This window comes from Geotrypetes seraphini, chromosome 19, assembly GCF_902459505.1.
Source record: "Geotrypetes seraphini chromosome 19, aGeoSer1.1, whole genome shotgun sequence".
Classification (NCBI taxonomy): domain Eukaryota; kingdom Metazoa; phylum Chordata; class Amphibia; order Gymnophiona; family Dermophiidae; genus Geotrypetes; species Geotrypetes seraphini.
Window position 1 is genome coordinate 35817336 of NC_047102.1, and position 18794 is coordinate 35836129.

At 44.2% G+C, this 18794-nt stretch overlaps 1 long non-coding RNA gene across 4 annotated transcripts in view; it reads left to right on the top strand.

The window, feature by feature from the left end:
- The window catches only part of LOC117352305, a 59055-nt gene extending 41849 nt beyond the window's left edge, over positions 1-17206 (top strand). For all 4 annotated transcript variants that reach the window (XR_004537644.1, XR_004537645.1, XR_004537643.1 and 1 more), the window contains exons 3-6: positions 8291-8395; positions 10773-10831; positions 15792-15909; positions 16289-17206. This is a non-coding gene — a long non-coding RNA (uncharacterized LOC117352305). The remainder of the gene's footprint in view (positions 1-8290; positions 8396-10772; positions 10832-15791; positions 15910-16288) is intronic.
- Positions 17207-18794: the final 1588 nt, after the last annotated feature.

Below are 18794 nucleotides of genomic sequence, written 5' to 3' on the forward strand. Positions count from 1 at the left end.
GCCCCTGACTATTTACATCACGTTGACAGTAGGGTGTTGACAATGATGACAAGAACAAGAGCTTCGTGCTTTAAAATGCGCTGGATAGCCCCAGAAGAGGGATCTAAATGGCCAGGAGTCGCCCCTGAATATTTACATCACTTTGGCAAGAGGGAGGTGATGACAAGAACAAGAGCTTCATGCTTTAAAATGTGCTGGATAGCCACAGAAGAAGGATCTAAATGGCCAGGAGTCGCCCCTCACTTTTTACATCACTTTGACAGAAGGGTGTTGACGACAAAATCAAGAGTTGTAGCACAAGACGACGGATCTAAATGGCCAGGAGTCGCACCTCACTGTTTACATTACATTGAGAGAAAGGTGTTGACAGTGACGACAAGAACAAGAGCTTCATGCTTAAAAATGTGTTGGATATCCCCATGAGAAGGATCTAAATGGCCAGGAGTCGCCCTGACTCTTTACATCACTTTGGCAAGAGGGTGTTGTCAGTGATGACAAAAACAAGAGCTTCAATCTTTAAAATGTGCTGGATAGCCCCAGAAGAGGGATCTAAATGACCAGGATTCACACCTGACTCTTTACATCACTTTGGCAAGAGGGTGTTGTCAGTGATGACAAAAACAAGAGCTTCAATCTTTAAAATGTGCTGGATAGCCCCAGAAGAGGGATCTAAATGACCAGGATTCACACCTGACTCTTTACATCACTTTGGCAAGAGGGTGTTGTCAGTGATGACAAAAACAAGAGCTTCAATCTTTAAAATGTGCTGGATAGCCCCAGAAGAGGGATCTAAATGACCAGGATTCACACCTGATTCTTTACATCACTTTGGCAGGAGGGAGGTGATGACAAGAACAAGAGCTTCATGCTTTAAAATGTGCTGGATAGCCACAGAAGAAGGATCTAAATGGGCAAGAGTCGACCCTGTCTGTTTATATCACTTTGTCAGGAGGGTGTTAACAGTGACGACAAAAACAAGAGCTTCATTCTTTAAAATGTGATGGATATCCTCAGATGAAGGATCTAAATGGCCAGGAGTCGCCCCTGACTGTTTACATCACTTTGGCAGGAGGGAGGTGACGACAAGAACAAGAGCTTCATGCTTTAAAATGTGCTGGATAGCCACAGAAGAAGGATCTAAATGGGCAAGAGTCGACCCTGTCTGTTTATATCACTTTGTCAGGAGGGTGTTGACAGTGACGACAAAAACAAGAGCTTCATTCCTTAAAATGTGCTGGATAGCCCCAGAAGAGGGATCAAAATGGCCAGGAGTCGACCCTGACTATTTACATCACTTTGGCAGGAGGGTGCTGACGACAAGAACAAGAGTTGTAGCACCTGACGAGGGATCTATATAGCCAGGAGTCGCCCCTCACTTTTTACATCACATTGACAGAAAGGTGTTGACAGTGACGACAAGAACAAGAGCTTCATGCTTTAAAATGTGCTGGATAGCCCCAGAAGAGGGATCTAAATGGCCAAGATTCACCCCTGTCTATTTACATCACTTTGTCAGGAGGGTGTTGACAGTGACGACAAAAACATGAGCTTCATTCTTTAAAATGTGCTGGATAGCCCCAGAAGAGGGATCTAAATGGCCAAGATTCACCCCTGTCTATTTACATCACTTTGTCAGGAGGGTGTTGACAGTGACGACAAAACAAGAGCTTCATTCTTTAAAATAGGCTGGATAGCCCCAGAAGAGGGATCTAAATGGCCAGGTGTCGTCCTTGACTATTTACACCATGTTGATAGAAGGGTGTTGACAATGATGACAAGAACAAGAGCTTCGTGCTTTAAAATGTGATGGATATCCTCAGAAGAAGGATCTAAATGGCCAGGAGTCGCCCCTGACTGTTTACATCACTTTGGCAGGAGGGAGGTGACGACAAGAACAAGAGCTTCATGCTTTAAAATGTGCTGGATAGCCACAGAAGAAGGATCTAAATGGGCAAGAGTCGACCCTGTCTATTTATATCACTTTGTCAGGAGGGTGTTGACAGTGATGACAAAAACAAGAGCTTCATGCTTTAAAATGTGCTGGATAGCCACAGAAGAAGGATCTAAATGGGCAAGAGTCGACCCTGTCTATTTATATCACTTTGTCAGGAGGGTGTTGACAGTGACGACAAAAACAAGAGCTTCATGCTTTAAAATGTGCTGGATAGCCACAGAAGAAGGATCTAAATGGGCAAGAGTCGACCCTGTCTATTTATATCACTTTGTCAGGAGGGTGTTGACAGTGACGACAAAAACAAGAGCTTCATGCTTTAAAATGTGCTGGATAGCCACAGAAGAAGGATCTAAATGGGCAAGAGTCGACCCTGTCTATTTACATCACTTTGTCAGGAGGGTGTTGACAGTGACGACAAAAACAAGAGCTTCGTCCTTTAAAATGCGCTGGATAGCCCCAGAAGAGGGATCTAAATGGCCAGGAGTTGACCATATCTATTTACATCACTTTGGCAGGAGGGAGTTGACAACAAAAACAAGAGTTCTAGCACAAGACGACGGATCTAAATGGCCAGGAGTCGCCCCTCACTGTTTACATTACATTGACAGAAAGGTGTTGACAGTGACGACAAGAACAAGAGCTTCATGCTTAAAAATGTGCTGGATAGCCCCATAAAAGGGATCTAAATGGCCAGGAGTAGTCCCTGACTATTTACATCACTTTGGCAAGAGAGTGTTGACATTGATGACAAGAGCAAGAGCTTCATGCTTTAAATTGTGCTGTATAGCCCCAGAAGAAGGATCTAAATGGCCAGGATTCGCCTCTGACTGTTTACATACCTTTGGCAAGAGGGCGGTGACCATGACGACAAGAACAAGAGTTGTAGCACCAGACGAGGGATCTAAAAGGCCAGGAGTCGCCCCTCACTGTTTACATCACATGGACAGAAAGGTGTTGACAGTGACGACAAAAACAAGAGCTTCATTCTTTGAAATGTGCTGGATATCCCCATGAGAAGGATCTAAATGGCCAGGAGTCGCCCCTGACTGTTTACATCATTTTAGCAGGAGGGAAGTGACGACAAGAACAAGAGCTTCATGCTTTAAAATGTGCTGGATAACCGCATAAGAAGGATCTAAATGGCCAAGAGTCGACCCTGTCTATTTACATCACTTTGTCAGGAGGGTGTTGATGACAAGAACAAGACTTGTAGCACCAGACGAGGGATCTAAAAGGCCAGGAGTCGCCCCTCACTGTTTACATCACATGGACAGAAAGGTGTTGACAGTGATGACAAAAACAAGAGCTTCATTCTTTGAAATGTGCTGGATATCCCCATGAGAAGGATCTAAATGGCCAGGAGTCGCCCTGACTCTTTACATCACTTTGGCAAGAGAGTGTTGACAGTGACGACAAAACAAGAGCTTCATTCTTTAAAATGTGCTGGATAGCCCCAGAAGAGGGATCTAAATGGCCAGGAGTTGACCATGTCTATTTACATCACTTTGGCAGGAGGGTGTTGACGACAAAAACAAGAGTTGTAGCACAAGACGATGGATCTAAATGGCCAGGAGTCGCCCCTCACTGTTTACATTACATTGACAGAAAGGTGTTGACAGTGACGACAAGAACAAGAGCTTCATGCTTAAAAATGTGCTGGATAGCCCCATAAAAGGGATCTAAATGGCCAGGAGTCGTCCCTGACTATTTACATCACTTTGGCAAGAGAGTGTTGACAGTGACGACAAAACAAGAGCTTCATTCTTTAAAATGTACTGGATAGCCCCAGAAGAGTGATCTAAATGGGAAGGAGTCGCCCCTGAATGTTTACATCACTTTGTCAGGAGGGTGTTGATGACAAGAACAAGACTTGTAGCACCAGACGAGTGTTCTAAAAGGCCAGGAGTCGCCCCTCACTGTTTACATCACATGGACAGAAAGGTGTTGACAGTGATGACAAAAACAAGAGCTTCATTCTTTAAAATGTGCTGGATAGCCCCAGAAGAGGGATCTAAATGGCCAGGATTCACACCTGACTCTTTACATCACTTTGGCAGGAGGGTGTTGACAGTGACGACAAAAGCAAGAGCTTCTTTCTTTAAAATGTGCTGGATAGCCCCAGTAGAGGGTTCTAAATGGCCAGGTGTCGCCCCTGACTATTTACATCACGTTGACAGTAGGGTGTTGACAATGATGACAAGAACAAGAGCTTCCTGCTTTAAAATGCGCTGGATAGCCCCAGAAGAGGGATCTAAATGGCCAGGAGTCCCCCCCTGACTCTTTACATCACTTTGGCAAGAGGGTGTCATCAGTGATGACAAAAACAAGAGCTTCATTCTTTAAAATGTGATGCATATCCTCAGAAGAAGGATCTAAATGGCCAGGAGTTGACGATGTCTATTTACATCACTTTGGCAGGAGTGAGGTGATGACAAGAACAAGAGCTTCATGCTTTAAAATGTGCTGGATAGCCACAGAAGAAGGATCTAAATGGGCAAGAGTCGACCCTGTCTATTTATATCACTTTGTCAGGAGGGTGTTGACAGTGACGACAAAAACAAGAGCTTCATTCTTTAAAATGTGATGTATATCCCAAGAAGAAGGATCTAATTGGCCAGGTGTAACCCCTGACTATATACATCACTTTGGCAGGAGGATGTTGCGACAAGAACAAGAGTTGTAGCACCAGACGAGGGATCTAAATGGCCAGGAGTCACCCCTCACTGTTTACATCACATTAACAGAAAGGTGTTGACAGTGACGACAAAAACAAGAGCTTCATTCTTTAAAATGTGCTGGATATCCCCATGAGAAGGATCTAAATGGCCAGGAGTCGCCCTGACTCTTTACATCACTTTGGCAGGAGGGTGTTGACAGTGATGACAAAAACAAGAGCTTCATTCTTTAAAATGTGATGGATATCCTCAGAAGAAGGAGCTAAATGGCCAGGAGTCGCCCCTGACTGTTTACATCACTTTGGCAGGAGGGAGGTGACGACAAGAACAAGAGCTTCATTCTTTAAAATGTGATGGATATCCTCAGAAGAAGGATCTAAATGGCCAGGAGTCGCCCCTGACTATATACATCACTTTGGCAGGAGGTTGCTGACGACAAGAACAAGAGTTGTAGCACCTGACGAGGGATCTATATGGCCAGGAGTCGCCCCTCACTTTTTACATCACTTTGACAGAAGGATGTTGACAGTGACGATAAAAACAAGAGCTTCAATCTTTAAAATGTGCTGGATAGCCCCAGAAGAGGGATCTAAATGTCCAGGATTCACCCCTGATTCTTTACATCACTTTGGCAGGAGGGTGTTGACAGTGACGACAAAACAAGAGCTTCATTCTTTAAAATGTGCTGGATAGCCCCAGAAGAGGGATCTAAATGGCCAGGTGTCGCCCCTGACTATTTACATCATGTTGACAGTAGGGTGTTGACAATGATGACAAGAACAAGAGCTTCGTGCTTTAAAATGCGCTGGATAGCCCCAGAAGAGGGATCTAAATGGCAAGGAGTCGCCCCTGAATGTTTACATCACTTTGGCAGGAGGGAGGTGATGACAAGAACAAGAGCTTCATGCTTTAAAATGTGCTAGATAGCCCCAGAAGAGGGATCTAAATGGCCAGGAGTTGACCATGTCTATTTACATCACTTTGGCAGGAGGGAGGTGATGACAAGAACAAGAGCTTCATGCTTTAAAATGTGCTGGATAGCCACAGAAGAAGGATCTAAATGGGCAAGAGTCGACCCTGTCTATTTATATCACTTTGTCAGGAGGGTGTTGACAGTGACGACAAAAACAAGAGCTTCATTCTTTAAAATGTGATGGATATCCTCAGAAGAAGGATCTAAATGGCCAGGAGTCGCCCCTGACTGTTTACATCACTTTGGCAGGAGGGAGGTGACGACAAGAACAAGAGCTTCATGCTTTAAAATGTGCTGGATAGCCACAGAAGAAGGATCTAAATGGGCAAGAGTCGACCCTGTCTATTTATATCACTTTGTCAGGAGGGTGTTGACAGTGACGACAAAAACAAGAGCTTCATTCTGTAAAATGTGATGGATATCCTCAGAAGAAGGATCTAATTGGCCAGGTGTCACCCCTGACTATATACATCACTTTGGCAGGAGGATGTTGCGACAAGAACAAGAGTTGTAGCACCAGACGAGGGATCTAAATGGCCAGGAGTCACCCCTCACTGTTTACATCACATTAACAGAAAGGTGTTGACAGTGACGACAAAAACAAGAGCTTCATTCTTTAAAATGTGCTGGATATCCCCATGAGAAGGATCTAAATGGCCAGGAGTCGCCCTGACTCTTTACATCACTTTGGCAGGAGGGTGTTGACAGTGACGACAAAAACAAGAGCTTCATTCTTTAAAATGTGATGGATATCCTCAGAAGAAGGATCTAAATGGCCAGGAGTCGCCCCTGACTGTTTACATCACTTTGGCAGGAGGGAGGTGACGACAAGAACAAGAGCTTCATTCTTTAAAATGTGATGTATATCCCAAGAAGAAGGATCTAATTGGCCAGGAGTCACCCCTTACTATATACATCACTTTGGCAGGAGGTGGCTGACGACAAGAACAAGAGTTGTAGCACCTGACGAGGGATCTATATGGCCAGGAGTCGCCCCTCACTTTTTACATCACTTTGACAGAAGGATGTTGACAGTGACGATAAAAACAAGAGCTTCATTCTTTAAAATGTGCTGGATAGCCCCAGAAAAGGGATCTAAATGGCCAGGATTCACCCCTGATTCTTTACATCACTTTGGCAGGAGGGTGTTGACAGTGACGACAAAACAAGAGCTTCATTCTTTAAAATAGGCTGGATAACCCCAGAAGAGGGATCTAAATGGCCAGGTGTCGCCCCTGACTATTTACATCATGTTGACAGTAGGGTGTTGACAATGATGACAAGAACAAGAGCTTCGTGCTTTAAAATGCGCTGGATAGCCCCAGAAGAGGGATCTAAATGGCAAGGAGTCGCCCCTGAATGTTTACATCACTTTGGCAGGAGGGAGGTGATGACAAGAACAAGAGCTTCATGCTTTAAAATGTGCTAGATAGCCCCAGAAGAGGGATCTAAATGGCCAGGAGTTGACCATGTCTATTTACATCACTTTGGCAGGAGGGAGGTGATGACAAGAACAAGAGCTTCATGCTTTAAAATGTGCTGGATAGCCACAGAAGAAGGATCTAAATGGGCAAGAGTCGACCCTGTCTATTTATATCACTTTGTCAGGAGGGTGTTGACAGTGACGACAAAAACAAGAGCTTCATTCTTTAAAATGTGATGTATATCCCAAGAAGAAGGATCTAATTGGCCAGGAGTCACCCCTGACTATATACATCACTTTGGCAGGAGGGTGCTGATGACATGAACAAGAGTTGTAGCACCTGACGAGGGATCTTTATGGCCAGGAGTCGCCCCTCACTTTTTACCTCACTTTGACAAAAGGGTGTTGACAGTGACGATAAAAACAAGAGCTTCGTCCTTTAAAATGCGCTGGATAGCCCCAGAAGAGGGATCTAAATGGCCAGGAGATAACCATGTCTATTTATATCACTTTGTCAGGAGGGTGTTGACAATGATGACAAAAACAAGAGCTTCATTCTTTAAAATGTGCTGGATAGCCCCAGAAGAGGGATCTAAATGGCCAGGAGTCGCCCCTGAATGTTTAAATGGCCAGGATTCACCCCTGATTCTTTTCATCACTTTGGCAGGAGGGTGTTGACAGTGACGAAAAAAACAAGAGCTTCATTCTTTAAAATGTGCTGGACAGCCCCATTAGAAGGATCTAAATGGCCAGGAGTCGCCCCTGACTGTTTACATCACTTTGGCAGGAGGGCGGTGACGACAAGAACAAGAGCTTCATGCTTTAAAATGTGCAGGATAGCGCCAGAAGAGGGATCTCAATGGCCAGGCGTTGCCCCAGACTATTTACATCATGTTGATAGGAGGGTATTGACAATGATGACAAGAACAAGAGCTTCATTTTTTAAAATGCGCTGGATAGCCCCAGAAGAGGGATCTAAATGGCTAAGAGTCGCCCCTGACTGTTCACATCACTTTGGCAGGAGGGAGGTGATGACAAGAACAAGAGCTTCTTGCTTTAAAATGTGCTGGATAGCCCCAGAAGAGGGATCTAAATGGCCAGGAGTCGCCCCTGACTGTTTACATCACTTTGGCAAGAGGGTGATGATGACAAGATCATGAGCTGCACATTGTTAGTTCTTTCCAGGGATTAAAGTAATTTATAAGATATGTTATATTACATGTAAATCGTGCAGGCTTTAAAACCTTTCATTTGATGTCCTTTAGGTACAGGCAAATATAGCTGCTGAAATAGATAAACCAGGCTGCAAAAGTCTTTGAACCCATGAGGAAGTTACAATTGGTGAAACTGCTGAGCTCCCTTTGGATCAAGTTAAGTACTTTTGCTACATTAACGTCTGGGTTGATGTGATTGTCGACATTATTTGTAAATATCAATAGCCTGTTTCAAAGTTCCGTAGACTTTGGTGTTTCAGTGGGGTATGAATATCACCACATCGGTGCTCGGTGTTTCAAGTCTACGGTTCTCTTATTAATGATATTAGTTTAATTGGTTTTTCACCACACTTGTCTCAGTTTGTATGTTTGATTCAACTCTGCTTTTGCAAGTTTTCTTTGATCCAAGTTTGATTTGAGATCGCCCCTGTTTACATCACTTTGGCAAGAGGGTGTTGTCAGTGACGACAAAAACAAGAGCTTCATTCTTTGAAATGTGCTGCATAGCCCCAGAAGAGGGATCTAAATGGCCAGGAGATGACCATGTCTATTTACATCACTTTGTCAGGAGGATGTTGACAATGACGACAAAAACAAGAGCTTCATTCTTTAAAATGTGATGGATATCCCCAGAAGAAGGATCTAAATGGCCAGGAGTCATCCCTGACTATTTACATCACTTTGGAAGGAGGGTGTTGACGACAAGAACAAGTGTTGTAGCACAAGACGACGGATCTAAATGGCCAGGAGTCGCCCCTCACTGTTTACATCACATTGACAGAAAGGTGTTGACAGTGACGACAAAAACAAGAGCTTCATTCTTTAAAATGTGCTGGATAGCCCCAGAAGAGGGATCTAAATGGCCAGGTGTCTCCCCTGACTATTTACATCATGTTGACAGTAGGGTGTTGACAATGACGACAAGAACAAGAGCTTCATTCTTTACAATGTGCTGGATAGCCCCAGAAGAGGGATCTAAATGGCTAGGATTCACCCCTGACTCTTTACATCACTTTGGTAAGAGGGTGTTGACAGTGACAACAAAAACAAGAGCTTCATTCTTTACAATGTGCTGGATAGCCCCAGAAGAGGGATCTAAATGGCCAGGAGTCGCCCCTGACTGTTTACATCACTTTGGAAGGAGGGAGGTGACGACAAGAACAAGAGCTTCATGCTTTAAAATGTGATGTATATCCCAAGAAGAAGGATCTAAATGGCCAGGAGTCATCCCTGACTATTTACATCACTTTGTCAGGAGGGTGTTGACTACAAGAACAAGAGTTGTAGCACCTGACGAGGGATCTATATGGCCAGGAGTCGCCCCTCACTTTTTACATCACTTTGACAGAAGGGTGTTGACAGTGACGATAAAAATAAGAGCTTCATTCTTTAAAATGTGCTGGATAGCCCCAGAATAGGGATCTAAATGGCCATGAGTCCCCCCTGACTGTTTACATCACTTAGGCAGGAAGGCAGTGAAGACAAGATCAAGAGCTTCATGCTTTAAAATGTGCTGGATAGCCCCAGAAGAGGGATCTAAATTTCCAGGAGTCATCCCTGACTATTTACATCACTTTTGCAGGAGGGTGTTGACAACAAGAACAAGAGCTTCATGCTTTAAAATGTGCTGTATAGCCCCAGAAGAAGGATCTAAATGGCCAGGATTCGCCCCTGCCTGTTTACATCACTTTGTCAGGAGGGTGTTGACGACAAGAACAAGAGTTGTAGCACCAGACGAGGGATCTAAATGGCCAGGAGTCGCCCTGACTGTTCACATCACTTTGGCAGGAGGGCGGTGACGACAAGAACAAGAGCTTTAAAATGTGCTGGATTGCCCCATTAAAGGGATTTAAATGGCCATGAGTCGCCCCTGACTGTTTACATCACTTTGGCTAGAGGGTGTTGAAGACAAGAACAAAGAGTTGTAGCACCTGACGAGGGATCTATATGGGCAGGGGTCGCCCCTCACTTTTTACATCACTTTGACAGAAGTGTGTTGACAGTGACGATAAAAATAAGAGCTTCATTCTTTAAAATGTGCTGGATAGCCCCAGAAGAAGGATCTAAATGGCCAGGAGTCACCCCTGACTGTTTACATCACTTTGGCAGGAGGGCAGTGACGACAAGAATAAGAGCTTCATGCTTTAAAATATGCTGGATAGCTTCAGAAGAGGAATCTAAATGGCCAGGAGTCGCTCCTGACTGTTTACATCCTATTGGCAAGTGAGCAGTGACGATGAGAACAAGAGCTGCATGCTTAAATGCACTGGATAGCCCAAGATGAGGGATCTGAGTGGCCTGGAGCAGCTGCTGGCTGATTACATGTTTTATAATATCGATTGGTATGTATCTCCCTATGGCCAACATTCTCATCCCCTGTTGTATTAGTAATTTTGCTTAGGTTCTATTGTCTGCTTAAGCTTCATATCATGTTGATCAGTGGCTGAAATGGAGTTTTGGTGACCAGAGATCTGGGGTTAGTCTTGGATTGTGGACACGTTTTTCTCAGTTTTGGACATGTTCCTTTCCACAGGTAGAAAAACAAGGTTCCACAGGAGACCACAAAGCTGGATCTGGATCGAACATATGTTGGTGAGTGTGGGGAGAATAGGTTTGTTGTCTATCATGCCTTTGGGTCAGCTGCATTTACTGAGCAGTGCGACAAATGGCTGCTAGAGGTAATCCTGGTATCTTTCTTCTGAATTTGCAGCTGCCATCCTGCCTCTGTGATAAGTACTGATGGGGACTGGTGCCTGAATTAGGGTCCCTGGAGGGCCATGAATATTCATGAGATCAGCATGCAATAGTTTGCTAATATACAGTATGCATATTTGTCATGCATATTCATTGTATAATCCTAAAACACCAGGCCAGCCAAGTGTGCCTCCAGGAGAAGGGCAGTGCTGTCTGGCCAGTGCTGTGTCCATAGGATTAGTATGGTTCAGAGGACCTGTTGACCCTAAGAACATAAGACTAGCCTTATTGGGTCAGATCAATGTCTATCAGGCCCATTAGCCCGTCCTCACGGAGGCCAATCCAGGTCACTAGTACGTGGCAACATTCCAGAATCTCAAAGAGTAGATGAGATTCTGGAACCCTAAAGAGTATCAAGATTCCATGCTACCAATCCAGGGCAAGCAGTAGCTTCCCCCATGTCTTTCTCAATAATAAGAGTGGTGTTAAGGGTTTCGACAATTTCCTGGAGGAAAAGTCCATAGTATCTTTGGTCCATTGAACTTATCCCTACTAAGCTCAACTTTTATGGAGATTTAAAATTCTGCTTTTGATCCACATATGTTCTCTGACCACCACTAACACTTATTTGGAAAATTATGCTCTGGCCTCCTGTGTGCCAGTGATGGGTCAGGTGTTTTCAGATGCCTAGAAGTGGGCAAATTAACCCGAAACCCAAACCACGTACTCGTATGTAATGATAACTGTGGCCATGCTTCTTGGATATCCAACCTATTGCTGGCTCTTGAGAGAGAGAAGCTGGGCATCAGCTGGGTTGTCTTGCGCTACAACCGACTTAGGATTTCTGCTTGTTGCCCTGTTGCATGCTGGGTGCTGTAGTTTTGATTATGCACTGGGGTTTGTGGTCTTATTTTAACTCTGTTGCACATTGACCTCACCTGAGTTGATTTTAAGGGCTGAAATGAGGACACTAGACTAGGGTCCCCTCTTTTCTCCTCTGCAGCCAGCCAGCAGGGAGTTGATATGGGAGCCATGGGAGTAATCGCTGTTTCTGCCTTCATAATTAGGGTTTTCCTGATCAGCGGCCTAGGATTTAGGAAACCCTAATTAGGAAATTCTACTTTACGGAGAGGGTAGTGGATGCCTGGAATGAGCTCCCGAGAGAGGTGGTGGAGAGTAAAACTGTGACTGAGTTCAAAGAAGCGTGGGATGAACATAGAGGATTTAGAATCAGAAAATAATATTAAATATTGAACTAAGGCCAGTACTGGGCAGACTTACACGGTCTGTGTCTGTATATGGCCATTTGGTGGAGGATGGGCTGGGGAGGGCTTCAATGGCTGGGAGGGTGTAGATGGGCTGGAATTAGTCTTAACAGAGATTTCGGCAGTTGGAACCCAAGCACAGTACCGGGTAGAGCTTTGGATTCTTGCCCAGAAATAGCTAAGAAGAAAATTTAAAAATTTAAATTGAATCAGGTTGGGCAGACTAGATGGACCATTCGGGTCTTTATCTGCTGTCATCTACTATGTTACTATGTTATTAAGAACCCCCTGCAATTGACCCTCAGAAATGCCACCAGCCACTCAAATATGTTTCATAGTGGTTGGATTTAATACATTATATCCTCACCGGGCCATTTTTGTTTTGTTTTTAAATTTGTGAATATCTTAGTTTTTCATAAAGTGCAACAGTGCCAAAGTAAAACTTATTGTAGATAAGAGCTAATACTTAGCTTAGCTATAATGGTCCATTCTAAGGGATACTATCACCAACATGTTTCACCCAACACGGGTTTCATCAGGGCTGTGATCCCTAGAATATTAAGACATTTAGAAACTGTATTAAACACTTAAAAACCATTCACCTCTGAATAACTAAAGTATTTACCTCGATTAGAATGTGTTTCCCATGACACAACCACTCTATAGGTTTTAAAATGGCCGCGGTGTGTTATAACGGCTGTGCTGTGCAGAAGTGGATATATCGTCTTAATACAGTTACCCCTTGGGGCCTTAATCTGGAACTGGAATGGCAAACGCTTATATGAGGTCTTGCCTGATTATGCTTTCTTCCCCCCTCATTTTTAATTATAATATTAATATAGAAAGGAGGGAGTGCTTAAAGATTTTTGTAAGATCCCGGTATGGGGTTTTGAAATTATAAAATCCTTTGCCCCACCTCCGGGCAGCCACCCCGCCCACTTGCTGACATCAGCATGGTCTCTGCTGACCCAGTTTGGGGGCAGTTCTGGCTCCCCGGTGGGGGGGTATTTAAACAGCAGTTATAACACACCGCGGCCATCCTTTCCTCTAATCTTAGGGGATTTCAATATTCATTTTGACACGCCTTCCGATATTAACAATCAGGATTTACTAACCGTTCTTCAGCCTCTAAACCTGCATCCCATTATAGCAGGTCCGACACATGTGGCTAATCATACTCTAGATATGATATTTTCTCCCAAATCTCACTTTTTCAACTGGTCTGTTCCAATAGTCACGCCTGTTCCTTGATCTGATCACTACTTAATATCAGTAATTTTCCAATTTTCCAATTCAATAATGAACAAAACCCAACCAAAATCCAAGTGTATTTCTTAACGTGAATTCTCCAACTTAGAATCTAATGATATTCTCCCCTTCTTTGATCTTCCCTCTATAAACGCTACATCACACTCAATCGAGGACCAATTGCACATGTGGAACTCTTCCCTCCAACTTCTCTTAGACTGTAAAGCTCCTTTAATCTCTAAATCCATAGCCTTACGTAAAATCACCAATCCATGGTATACAGCGGAACTTCACCTCATTAAATCACAACTCCGCTCCCTGGAAAGAAAATGGCGACACACCAAATCTGCAATAAGCCTCCGGAATTTTAGAGAAAAGGCAGCTATCTACAAAACAAAAATTAACCAGGCAAAATCTCAATTTTACTCTGATAAAATCGCTAAAGCAAAAAACCCCGCAACCTTGTACACCATATTAAAATCCATTTCACCACAGAATAAAAATAAAAATTTGACAACTCCTCAAATAACTTCTCTTAATGCAGGGTGAAGGGTAGCAGCTGACTCGCCTGTTATTCCATGAGAGGGTGAATGTGGAGGCTGAGCCACTGCAAACTATTATCTACTATAATAAAATTCTAAGCGAGCATGCGCACTCTTACCGGTGTTCTGTGATCCGTATGTCCGTGGCCGGCAGGAGTGCGCATGCGTGAGTCCCCAGGACTGTCTTCTGCACCAGTGCTGTGCCAATTGCGGGGTTTAAAATCCGCGGCGTCGCCTCCTCTCACGAGCCGCAACAGCATTGGAGAAGGGTTCCACGCTGGGGGGGATCGTGAAAGGAGCTTCCGCGGTACCTGTAAACTTAAAAAAAAAACTTCAGAACGCAGTAGGGGGAGCAACAAAGGAGAGGACTCCAGCCGCGGCACCTTTATAAACTTAAAAAAAAAAAATTTGGCACGAGCAGACAAGACCAAGGGAACGGAAGGGGGGGGGGGGCCTGACAAAGAAGAGGACTCCAGAAATTACTCAAAAGGCACTTGTTTTGTCAGATGAAATATAAGGTCTGAGATTGTTTGAACAAACAGGTATGGAGACTGTGGATTGTAGGGTGCTGGTCACTGATGTATTCTATGGTCTGATCTGTTTAATGATTGGAGTGATATTTGTCATTGATGCAACTTGTTTGTTAAATGTAATATGTCTTATGACAATACCTATTTTGTATGCAAGTGTGTAACTTGCCCTGGATAAGGGCAGGGATAAACAAACATAAAAACCCGACACAGGCCATGTTTCGCCCACATTAAGGGCTGCATCAGGGGTTAATAAAACTAGGTGGTATATAAAAACTGAATCGCCAAAAGATGAAAGCCACAACATAAAAGGTAACGCCCCTCAAAAGTGGGGGCGACAGCAGCAATGGATAACACTCTGAATTTTATCTAAATGTCTGCATAATAAAATTGATCGCATAAAACCCGATACAGGCTGCGTTTCACCCACATTAAAGGCTTCATTTTGAGTGTTATCTAATGCTGCTATCTCCAGAGACATACTTTTGAAGGGTGTTAACCTTTTACGTTGTGGCTTTCACCTGTTGGTGATTCTGTTTTTATACACTACCTAGTTTTAATAACCCCTGATGCAGCCCTTAATGTGGGCAAAACATGGGCCTGTGTCGGGTTTTATGTTTTTTGTTGTTTGTTTTTTAAATCTGACATCTGCACAAAAAAATTTGAACTTGGTTTCCACACATCTTTTTGGCTGTGCTGTTTTTTGCTGACTTCCATTTTGAGGGAGGAGCTGGGATGTAACAAAAGTATAGAAAGCTAACCAGGTAATAAGTATAGAAACCCAACCAGGTCGTGCATGTGCAAGACCGGAGGGTTAGGACTTCGATGGGAAGATAGGACTTCAATGAGAAACCAAGGTGGCAAGGGAGCCCCTTCTGGTGATTCAAACAGGTCATGACCTGTTTGGGCTGCCGCGGGAGCGGACTGCCGGGCAGGATAGACCTATGGTCTGACCCGGCGGAGGCACTGCTTATGTTCTTATCTTACAGACCGCCTACCCTGTTTACTAAGAAATGGTAAACTTTGTATGCAAAGCTGCCTCACTGGGATTCCCCCAGCACAGGTTCAGGAATCACCTCCTTAAATTTTCTGCACATTTACCTGTCTCTCTCCTCCTCCCGAGCCCCTTAAATCTAATTGTGGATAGACAAAGGAGGTGATGTATGCAACTCTATTGAAAACCGATCTCATGCCTAGTCATTTTGGATACCCTGAAAACCCAGGACAGGTTTGGGAATCGCTGACCTAAGCAGATACTTTCTCTTTTCTCTAGACCCAGGAAGGACCTTTCTCCTGGCACCCCTGCTGCCTCTGACTGTTGAGAAACCGCAGAAAGATTCCTCAGATATGGGGTCTCCTCAGACTGAGATTCTGAGAGGAACCCTCAGTAGGTAAGGCACCACCAGTGTGGCCTTCAGCTGCCCTCTTGTCTTCTCCTCCTCCTGTTTAAAAACTTGTACGCTGCAGGTTGGGCTTTTTGTCTCTTGCCTGTTTCACTGGCAGAATGTATAGGTCTTCCCCCCTCCGCAAATTCCTGGGCTCCAATCCCTGCCCTGGTTGACTCGGCCTGTCCAGTTCCAACACTCATGCCTGAGATGTCATATCTTCTGTTGTGTTGAATAAAAAAGAATCGGGAAAGTAATTTTTTGTGCTTAAAGTTCATGTGTTTCAATTCTTTCCTGAGTCTCTTGTCTCTTGTCTCCCCCCTCCCCCCCCCCATTGCTATAAACTTGCAGTTTTTCACGGTGTGCCTTTCTGATCTCTCTGCAGCCTGTAGGAGGTGAGTCGTTGGATGTAGGACCAAACCTGGAAACAGTGGCCAGTGAAGCCCCTTCGTAGAGCTGTGAAGATCTTTCTCCAACTAAAAGGTCCAGCTGCAAACAAGCCAACAGTTCAGTGCAAAGCTTTACAAATGGTCCAAAATGCGGCTGCAAGGCTAATTTGTGGAGTTAGAAAATTTGACCATATAACACCTTGGTTGAAGAAATTGCACTGGTTACCTGTGCGATTACGTATCATTTTCAAAACATTAACGTTGATATTTACTATGGGATTCCTTGGTATCTATCACAAATTATGGCAGTTTACCAACCGCTCAGAACTTTGTGACCCGAGGGCACAATGTGATTTGGCTTTGACAGATTTCTTAAATACATTGAAAACACAAGAACGTCTGCCATTTCTAGCATGGGGTAACGCTGTGGAACAAATTAACTGGAGCGTTATCAGATATTGAGAAATTTAATGCTGGTTTTAAGATGAATTGTACTGTGAAGATCTTCTCAAGATGTGATTATTCATCTGTAAGCCAAGACGTTTGTAAAATTCTTGTTTGTTATATTCTGTGCATGTTATTGTAATGCCACATAGATCTAGGCAGTTGATAAATTTTTTAAATACTCTCCCACCAACGACCACTAATTGGTGACCCTCTAGTCTAATCTACTGTATTACCTCTCCAGGAATTTCCTCTGAATGTCCCCACCCAAGCTGTCATTAAGTTACCGTATTGTAGTGCCAAACGTACTGTCCAATGTAACCTACTGTGAATGTTGGCTTGTAACCCGTTCTGAGCTCCCTGGAGGACAAGATAGAAATCGAATTAAATAAATAAATGGAGGGAACTGAACATGTTCTGGAAATGTTGTGGCAAACAGACATTATATAATAAAGTTTGGTTTTCATGTACTTTGCACTTGGTGTCTCCCTTATTCCTCTGGAAGGTGAGAAATTTCAGCATTTACTGTGCTTATAAATTATTGGTCTGTATCCATGTAGCGAGACTTTCTTCCCACACGAGCTTTGGAAGTCAGGCACTAACCAGCTCTTATCTCCCACCTGCGGCGGAGGCTCCCGCTTCCATCCCATAGACATGGTGAAGAACGCTCGTACAGCCAGCGGATAGCAAGATCAGCCACAGCACCTGTAAGCAGTGCTCAGCCCAAAGCTTCCCTCTGTTGTGAACTGCCCAGGTGGAAACGGGAAGCTGCGTCAGAGGGGAAGCATTTGTTTCAAATGGATTGTCCATCAATGCGTTTAGGTTTATACTTTAGACCAGTGGTGTTCAACCTTTTGACACCTATGGACCGGCGGAAATAAAATAATAATTTTGTGGACTGGCACCAGTCCGCGGACCAGCAGTTGAAGAGCACTGGGCTAAGTCGTGCCCATCTCTGCCCCAGACCCGGCCCCCCATAATAGTACTAATTGTAACACCATTTTTTCCATTCATTTTTCATATCTACACACAATATAATTGTATTAACACATAATGGTTAACCACAAAATTAAAATACACAAAGCACACTGTATGCTTTTCAACACTCTTTCCTACCAGAAAACAAATAACCCCATGCAAATGCAGGACCAAAAACTCAAAGTACTAATATTCACAATCAAACCCTAAGATGCAAGACTCTGCAAGCAGTACAACCCCACAGGAAAAGAAACAAATGCATTTCTCCCTGAACAGACAGTAGATACAAATCAATCACTAAAAAAAATAAAAGCATTCCCCTACCGTTGTTTCTCTCTCTCTCTCTCTCCATGTGCCTTGCTTTCTGGCCTGCTCCCCAGTGTTATCTTTTGGCCGGTCCACTGTGCGATCAAGCAGCGTCTTCGGATTGGCTCCCTGAGTGCTGCATTGCACAAAGCTGTGGGCAGCGGTTCCTCTCGCGCGTCCCGCACCTCATCTGGAAGCCTTCTTCTGACGTTGCGACATCGGAAAGAAGGCTTTCAGTTCAGGTGAAGGCCGTGCATAGGAGTCTTTTTCCACGTCTTTGTGCACTGCAGCACTAAGGGAACCGGCCCAAAGACACCGTGTTGATTGCACCATAGATAGGTTACAGAAGAATGTTGTCTTGGGCCCAATGTAGCTGCTTCAGTATGCACTCCCGGAGGAGGTTGTGGAGGAGACTACTGTACTGGGATTCAAGCGCAAGTTGGATGCACACCTTCTTGCATATCATATTGAGGGATACGGTAAATCTGGGTCTCCAAAATGGAGTACCTAAATGGGCCGCCGCGTGTGCGGATCGCCGGACTAGATGGACCTCGGTCTGATCCGGTGAGGGCGTTTCTTATGTTCTTATGTTCTTCTGCTTAGGCTCCCACCGCCCTGAAGACCTGGTGCCACTGCTGTCCAGCCCAAGGAAGCTTTTAGCCTCATTAGCTAAGAGACAGTGATGAACTGTATGACCCAGTTCAAATGCAGTGGAAACACAGGAATAGTCGAAGTCTCCATCCCTCTCTGGATTAGTTAATGAATGAACATAAG